This window comes from Haemaphysalis longicornis, unplaced genomic scaffold (genome assembly GCF_048455015.1).
Source record: "Haemaphysalis longicornis isolate Haplotype H1 unplaced genomic scaffold, Haemaphysalis longicornis Haplotype H1 scaffold_33, whole genome shotgun sequence".
Lineage (NCBI taxonomy): Eukaryota > Metazoa > Arthropoda > Arachnida > Ixodida > Ixodidae > Haemaphysalis > Haemaphysalis longicornis.
In genome coordinates, this window is record NW_027526346.1 from 2,235,245 (window position 1) to 2,243,953 (window position 8,709).

An 8,709-nucleotide genomic window follows, 5' to 3' on the forward strand; every position below is an offset into this window, starting at 1 on the left:
GCGCCCCTGGCGGCCTCTGGTAAAACGGTTGGTTACAAAAGTTTTGTTTGCTTAAGTAGTCTTTGTTTATTGCCCTAAATAGTGTTATTTCTTTAATTCCCCCACTGAAAAGTTCCGTATATACGGAATTATGAGAATACGGAGTTCATACGGAGTGTTACAGCCCCAAGCGTAATGAATGTAGATAATATTTCCACAAACACGGGAATTATATGAGTTCGCACAATATGAACGTTTGGCACAGTTTTTGTGTTTTTATCTTCAATATTAAGCAAAATCACGCTCCGTATCACTTCCGTGCACTCCGTATATACGGAATTCATACGGACAATGATATATCGGTTCTAGTGATCATACGGACTTAAAACAGGTGTCAAATTTTTCAATAGGCATGCACTTTTTCATTTTCGTGTGCGTCTCAAAAATCTTTCTTGTTTTTTGGCGGCTTTGCGTTACGCTAGGAACGTACTCCGCATTCCCATAATTCCGTATATACGGAACGTTTCAGGAGGGATCGTTCTATAAAATTTTATAAAACCCCGTCAAATAACGGTTAAGTTTGATTTAAAAACTTATAGTTGGTACCCGGGCTGCAACAGGAGTTCTTTGGTAAATGCCTGCGCTCCATACAGTTTTTTTTTTTAGCGCAAAAGGGACCCGCGCTCTCTATTGGTTTTCCCCCGCGCGCGGCTTCTAGTACACTGCACCGCTGGTATGGTGGGCACCGCAATGGATTTTTTTTTGGCTCCGCTATTTTGTCGTCCGTTAAGTACATATCACCCAGAGTTACTGGATATAGACAGTTGCGAAACTCCCCATAGGCCCCATGTATCGAAAGCCGGTCTTCGGTTGCCCCCCTGCGCCGGGGCAAACACGGGGCAAGTTGACTAGCCTGTCGTCTGTCGGCAGGACGTTGAAGCAGTACTCAAGTGCTTGCGGCTGCTGCCGTAAGTAATAAAAAGAAAAGCCGCAAAAACACAAATAAATTTTACGTAATTATTGTGTTTTAATTTAGAAAGCAATCTTTATTTTACAGAAGAATTTTGAATAATAATAGTTTAGCAAAGTTCCGTTTTCATCTCCTAGGTGCCGCGCGCGTCGACTTGCCCCTCAGCTTCTACGGAGTGGGGGGGCTAGCGCCGCCCGGATTCTGAAGCGGAGTTTCGCAACTGTCTATATTGAGTAACCCTGCATATCACCGAGGTCACAATACCGGACGTTCCGGTTCTGATGCTCCATGCCATCTTCCTGTCTAAAGGGGCCGTGAAGAGAAAATGCAGGTTCGCTTCACTAAGAAAACTGCTTTCTCCAGATTGTGGTAACGCCCGTTTTATCGCAAGCTTCCAACAAATAATGGAGATATTGAGGGAAACAGACGACAGCAGTGGCGCCTCCCCAGCCACATCTATGACGTCATGGAAACTTCTCCATGCTATTGGCGGCTGCTGACCACCAAGAAACATGATTGGGCGGTTGTAGTGTTACCACTAGGCTTTTTTAATGCTGGTAAATGTTACATCCCCCCTGCCATACTACGTCACTGAAGCGCGAAATATAAACGTTTTTAGTTTTTTTCTTGCGTTTTTTTAGGTTCAAAAACATCTTTCGTGGCTCAAATGGAGCTGAGTGAATTACCAAATAGTTCTTTCAAACTGAGCTGTATTCTGTTTTCATGGCCCTTTTAAAGCACTGGCTAATATTGGCAATGCCACTGTCATCATCGTGATCCGTCACGTGACCTGTGAAAAGGCGATTATGAATGTTTTTGTGAGTGAGGAATGTAATTTGCATTAATTTACGGTTACTGGTAACTGTAACGCGAACCCTGCGCTAAATAATTAATGGTCTGGTTAGCTTTTTTTGACGGTGGCATCCAATGGAGGTAGTCTACTCGGCTTGCGCACCGTCCGGAGTGCGCGCCCAAAATGATAGCATTAAGGCTGTAAACTTGGCTTCACGGTAAGCATCTGCGTACTTCAGGAGAGCGAACTTCATGAATCAGGACGCGATGGACTGAATGTGAACAAAAGTTCCGTGAAATCATCCCAATGTAAAGGCACGCAATCATTTTACAGTGCACCTAAATAGCCTCCTTATGATTATAATGATGATGGTGATTATTATTATGATGATGGGTGGGGTGGGGGTGACGGGGAGGTGCTGCCTTAGTATCAAAATTGGAACCTACATCGTAAGCTTACTGCACACGCGGTAGTGCCTCACCGCCAGTGTTGACGCCGGTTTCTTCTTGTATGAGTTACTATCTTAGTTTTAAGTGCATTCATGCGGAGTTCGTAGCGTGTGTACCACTCGAAGAGCTCGCAATAGCTCTCTCCATAGCGGAACATTTGGCAGTGTTGAAATCGAACTTAATATATTGGTGCCACCGGTATATAAAAGAAAAAGAAAATCATTAAATACCGACGAAACGTCATTGAGGAAGACTGATAAGAAAAACTGCGGTTGATTCCTCTGTCATAGGAATCGGAAAAAAAAACGAAAGTGAAATGTACAGGGAAATCTGCAGCTGAGCATGACTTGAGGGTCGCCGGCTGTCTTGTGGGCGTGCTTTTCGAGCGACGCCCTGCTGTCGGGTCGCTTCAGCAAAGGTGTACTGGCGTGATTTCCGTGATGGATATGACGTCAGTGAAATATTGGGGTACCACGGCATAAAACCTTTCGTGTTAAAATATAAAACCCGAAAACGAACAACCCGAGGTATAACGTAATGTTTAGTGCTAAAGGTGGCTTCCCCGCAAGAAGGCCCTGTGTGCAGGGGTGCACCCTTTACAGGCCGCGTGCTTAGTTGTACTGGCGTCACTTCCGTGACGGATATAACGTAAGTGAAATCTTCGTGAATCACGGAATAAAACACTTTCGTGTTAAAAGTGCCCGAGAGCAGCAAAGGGGGACACTACGGGCGTCCTTGCAGCGGAGGGGAGGCTACACATTTATATGCGTCGCACGTGGCCTTAATCATAGACAATACTGAGAGAGGAATGTGAGACACGGGTACAGATCGGGCTGAGATAGCTCGTGGCAAATAAAATCGAACTAACCGACATCTAGCTGGCATCCCCCGTGCACAGCTTGAGAAGCTAGCAACATAAAAGTAGCACAATGGTGCTAGTGATTGTTCGCCCCGCATTCATGATATTATTAACACTAATAAATTTAATAATAAAATTTCGGGTTCCATCTACACGCCGAAAAAAATAGTAAACGTTTCACAAAATGAATCCCCGTTTAACCGGAGGGCATTTTTCCTTTTAATTAAGCCGTAGTTGCTTGTCTTATTTAAAATTATAAAGTTAAAGTCGTTTCACTAATGGGCATGCATGTGGTAGCGCTCGAGCTGGCCAAGTGCCGCTGAGTTATGCGTGCTAGCAGGCGACGCGCTTCGAACGTTGCCACCTGCGGTGCCACACACCGACTATCTTGGGTGTTGCCTAGCAACACGTTTTATTGCTTGCGCAGCATTCATTCCACCTTTGGCCTTGATTGAGAGGCTTCACTCTCCGGCAGAACAACGCGGCCTAGCAACCCTCTTGGCTTGTATCGCCGAGCACCGCTGACTTAAGCGATGCGCGTGACGCGAATTTTCAATGGGCGGGTATAAATGGTCTGGTATTTACACGCTTAGTGACACTCCGTGTGAGTGATGACTCATTAACTCATCGAGGGCAATGGAGCGTAGTGTGAAAGATATCACTCGAGACGAGTGAGTGCCATAGGCTAAGCTTCCCGCCGCACGAGGTTAGCTTATGGACCGGAGATTAGATAGCATATGGTGCTTGCTGATCTTAGGAAAATTATGTCTGAATGCTTCCAAACTCGAGGAAAAAGGTGGGTTTCCCATTTTCCATTACAACGGCGCAGTAGGTGCGCATCAGGAGGAGGAGGGGGGGTAGTTGGTGGGGCATAGCTGAGTTGAAGGGACCCTGCAGCACTTTTTTCAACTTCTTTTGAAATTTAAATGCTTGCAGAACGTAGTCACCCAACACACCCAGTACTTAGATTAGGGGGTCGCAAAGCACCTCATCCAAAAATTACTGCTCTATGCCCATCAGATAACTTGTAAACTCGCTCAAAAGATTGTTCTCCCTTTCCCGGTCTTGACATTCTTCGACGGCCCGAATTACGTCACTGAGGCCATGTAGCGGCTCTTGGCCGGTTTCCTTTCAGCTGCAGCAATTAACGCTTTTCGATAGCAACTTCAAAAAAAAAAAAGCCACAAAAACAAAGCAGGAACGGAAGGCGTATCTGGTGCGACGAGCAAATTACGCAGTGCCGCTCCGTGCTGGCGATAACTGTAGCTTTCGCAGTGCTTCCAGACGCGAAGGAAAGAGTGAAAGCGTTTATCAAAAGTTCCGTTACACCTAAGGCGTTAAAGGGACCCTGCAATGCTTCCGATAAACGCTCTCGCTCTTTCTTTGCGAAAGCTATACACCATTTTCCTTGCTAGAGGTGGGCGCCGCCATTTGCTTTTTCTGACCGGATGCTAGCGCCGTCTATGAAGCGACCGCCGAAACTTCCGCGCTGGGCTGTTAAGTGCTCCGTTCTTTCCGTGCGTCTGCTCGGTACCCGTGCATTACCAAGTGAACCGTAGTGGTTTGGCGTTAAGTTAGCGGTTGCAGTGCATGTATATGTGTGTGTTCTGTTTTGTTTTCATCATCTGCGGACGGATTTTAGGTCCTAATTTGCTGCCAGAGCGGAAAATGCCGATCCCGGCTGTTGCGAGCAGCAGTAGCAGTGTGGTGGTGGTGCCGGTGGTGCTCCGCAGTTCCGCGATGCAAACGCACCGGTATGGCACCGACTGACATAGAAATCGATATCGGGGAGTAAATACGTGTTTTCAATGCCACCGTGCTCGTTATGTTCACCGATTAGTCATGTTTACGGAAGCGCGGACGTTGAATGCGAAGCGCGCACAGCATATGTGGGTCACGGTGATCCGTGCTCGCGATGGACTTTCGACGAGGCGATTGCTACGCTGTTGACATTGCAATGTAATATAATCTTTCCTAACTAGCCTTATGACGGTTACTGACGAAACGAAATTACCTGGGCGGAAAAATAACACGACCGTACAACCAGTCACATTACTATTCGAAGGTTGAGCAGAAGGGTCGACGTTCGGGCGAGTTAATTCTGGTTGATCATGATCGTGATTATGATTGATTTAACTCTGCGCAGCGCATGTGGCCTGTCGCTCGGAGCCCACCTTTGTGAAACCGCTGCTTCCACCACAAATGCTTTACGCGACTGTTTTGAAATTGTAATTAGATTCCGTGACAACGCAAAAGGATTTAGAAGCTTTTCCTTTGACCGCGTTGTGAACAGGTTGAGCTATTTTCCAAATGCAGCGTTCACACGTATCTCGAGCTTCGTTTCCACATTGGGCTGCCTGCTTATCCTGCTATCGACCAGCAGTGTGCGATGGAGAAAGTTATCCTTTCATATCGTTTGGCAGTGTAATGCGTTGGCCTGAAAAAAGCAAACAAAACGCCGTGATTTTAAAGGTTAGATTAGATGAAAAGGGTATTGTTTAATGCCAATCCGCTGTAATGACCAAACAATATATGGTATTTTAAATTGACTACAACGAACCAGAAGTTATTGTAATGTTGTATTGTATCGGCGCTCGTGAAAGATCCGGCGCGCCTCATCACCCATGAAGCGTCGGGGCGTTAAACACCATAATGAATCAATTAATCAATCAACCAATCAATCAATGCTGTATGGTAAAGGATAAAGTTGCTTCTAACATTTCAGGGGGTTCCGTTCCCTGCCGCAGCTGTGCGTGTGATAAATGGATTTTGCTCCGTCTGCTTGCCGTTCAAGTGCACCCAACAAACCCTGGAGTTGGTCGTTATTACTAAGTCGTTGCGATTTATCAGCGGCATCCACCAATATCTCAACTCGGTGTGTGTTGGGAAGCGATGCAGCAAAAACACGCCGCAACCGCACTGCATTTTCTCCAGGCAGTGTCGTGCACATGCGTGCTGTGTTTCTCACTTTCTCTGGTTGTTCAATAACCCACCACCGCGCAGTGCTGACCTAGTGACGTTTGCGCCTTGCACGGCATCGCAGCATTGGCTAAAACAGTTGAAAGTTCCGCAAAAACTAAGCACGCGGTGCCAAATACCCCCTGTATACGCAGCGGAGCATACCGCGCCGAGCGATGTTAGCAGCCCAGCGCGCACAGGCAACACTGGTCGGCCGCCGAGAGAACTGGTTTGAGAGTATTTTCCTCCTTTCCCGGCTGCTTATGGAAAATGGTGTATAGTTATCACCAGCACGGAGCGGCACTGCGCGATTGGGTCGTCGCAGCAGATTCGCCTCCGTTCTGCTTTACTTTCGTTGATTTTTTTTTTTAAATTGGCTATCATGTGCGTTTATTACTGCAAGTGAAAGCAAGCCGGTCAACAGCCGCAACTTCGCTGTAATGGCGCAATTCGAGCGCACGAAGAACGGCAAGGCCAGGAGAGAGAAAATTTTTAGGGGCGAAGCTCCTAAAGCCGTGGGTCTGTCCATACCTTGTGTCTCGTGGTACGTGACCGCCTAGTTCGATGACTCCCTCGCAGGTGGCGCTACGTGACCGCCTAGTTCGATGACTCATTCGCAGGTGGCGCTACGTGACCGCCTAGTTCGATGACTCACTCGCAGGTGGCGCTGGTGTGAGTGACGTCATGATGACGTCACTCGCACGTGACTGACACTATAAAAGGCAATCGCTGTTGACGCGCTTCCTCTTTCGCAACGAGTCACCGGATGGAGGAGGTGGTTGTTGACAAGGCTGCGGAGCGGAGGGCGCGCAGGGCGGCGGGAGCGCGCGCTCGCCGACAGGATCCCGCCGTGCGCGAAAGAGAGGCCGAAGCATCTCGTCTAGAAAGTCGCGCTTAAACCGCGCGTCGGCAGCTTCGGGCTGAGCTCGCTTGATGCGTTTTGCAGCCGCCTCGCGAGCTCTCACTGCATCGGGGTTTGCCTGCCGATACGAGCGCTTGCTTGCAGCCTCACGAACCCTACAACAACAACAACAAACGAACAAGAACAAAATAAAATAACAAAATAGAAGTTGATTTGTTTAATGTACGCACACAGTCTTACGTCTTTCTTAATGATGTAATGGTCGAACTTTCACGGGAGAGTTACGGTTACCGATGATCTCCCCCTTTCGAGCTTCGCCCCACTTATCATCATTCATTCCGTGGATATGGCGTGATTTTTTTTCTTAGAGCAAAATTACAAGTTCCCTGATGGGCATAGAGCAGTAACGTTTAGAATGAGGTACCTTGTGACCAACTATTCTAATTACTGGATCTGTTTGTTGACTACATTCGGAAAGCATTTAATAGAAAAGAAATTTAAGGAAGTGTTGCAAGATCCCTTTAAACATGTGCGGAAGCCTGTCAAATGTTAAGAGGGCGTTGTGTACAAGATACCGCTCAGTTGCGGCCAATAATACGTCGGTTAGAATGCTATAGATGACGTAACGAAAAGATTAGAGAGCCCAAGTGCAAGTTGGTAAACGCGCCTAGCAATATGGCTGCGCACTGCGCCAGATATATGGCAGCACGCACGGATACTGAAGTAATTTTGTTTCCCTGGGTCCAACGATGAGCGCCATAGAGATATATTCTATCAGGATCTCTTAAAATGCGGTAGACATTTTGCCGGAACCTTAAATGCGTGAGCGTGCATTTTGGACCATATGTGCGGCAGCCTGTATCAAATTAATTTACGTGTATGACCTTCACTTTGTATTGTTATGCACACGCGGTGCATATATGTGACGTTTTCGCTAATAATCCAGTTATTAGTGCGGTCTCGTCTTGCATTGCCGTCTTATTGCGTCAACGTTCGTTTTTCAAAGTTCAAGCGCGTTCCCACTCAACAGCGCAGGATTTGTTTTTCGTTACCGTATTGCTTGCTGGGTGAGTTACAAGTTACAACCACACAATAATGAGAAATAAGTGCGAACACGAGCGGTGTATAATACTCCTGCTACACTTGTGTCCGAATGTCATTCGGACCGAATGTCACTTGACTCAAATGAGGGGCTTCGAATGCCATTCAGAATCCGCCGTGCTCCGCTACAATTTCGATGGCATTTGAAAGCTTTAACAATCACTCGCTGCGCTGCGTGACGCTGCTGCTGTTGAGTTGTGTTTTTACACAATAATGCAACAATCAAACTTAGCAACAGTCCTTGGCATTATTATGCTATCAAATTATAAATAACGTAAGGTTTGGCGCTATTTTTGGTTAATCCTGACTCGCAATCGAGGTTTTTGGTGCTGTCTGGCCGCACTGATTTTGATTGATTGGGGGGGTTTAACGCGCCGATGCACTGCAGGCGATGAGGCGTGCCGTAGTGAAGGGCTCCGGATTAATTTTGACCACCTGGGGATCTTTAACGTACGCCGAAATCTAGTACACACGGGCGCTTTTGTTTTTCGCCTCCATCAGAAAAGCGGCCGCCGCGGTCGACTACACCGGTTTGTCGCTTGCTCGCACTGGTGCTGACAGGATCGAATTATTACGTCTTGACATCACGGTTTAAGTGGACGAGAAGTAAACGAAGTCCCACAATTAAGAATATTTTGTTCGTTTTAAGCACGGCTGTAATGTATTTGTTTATGCTGACTTGAAACGCTGTGCGCGAAAGTGCTAGAAATGGCATTCGAGAGACCCAAATGTCTCTCT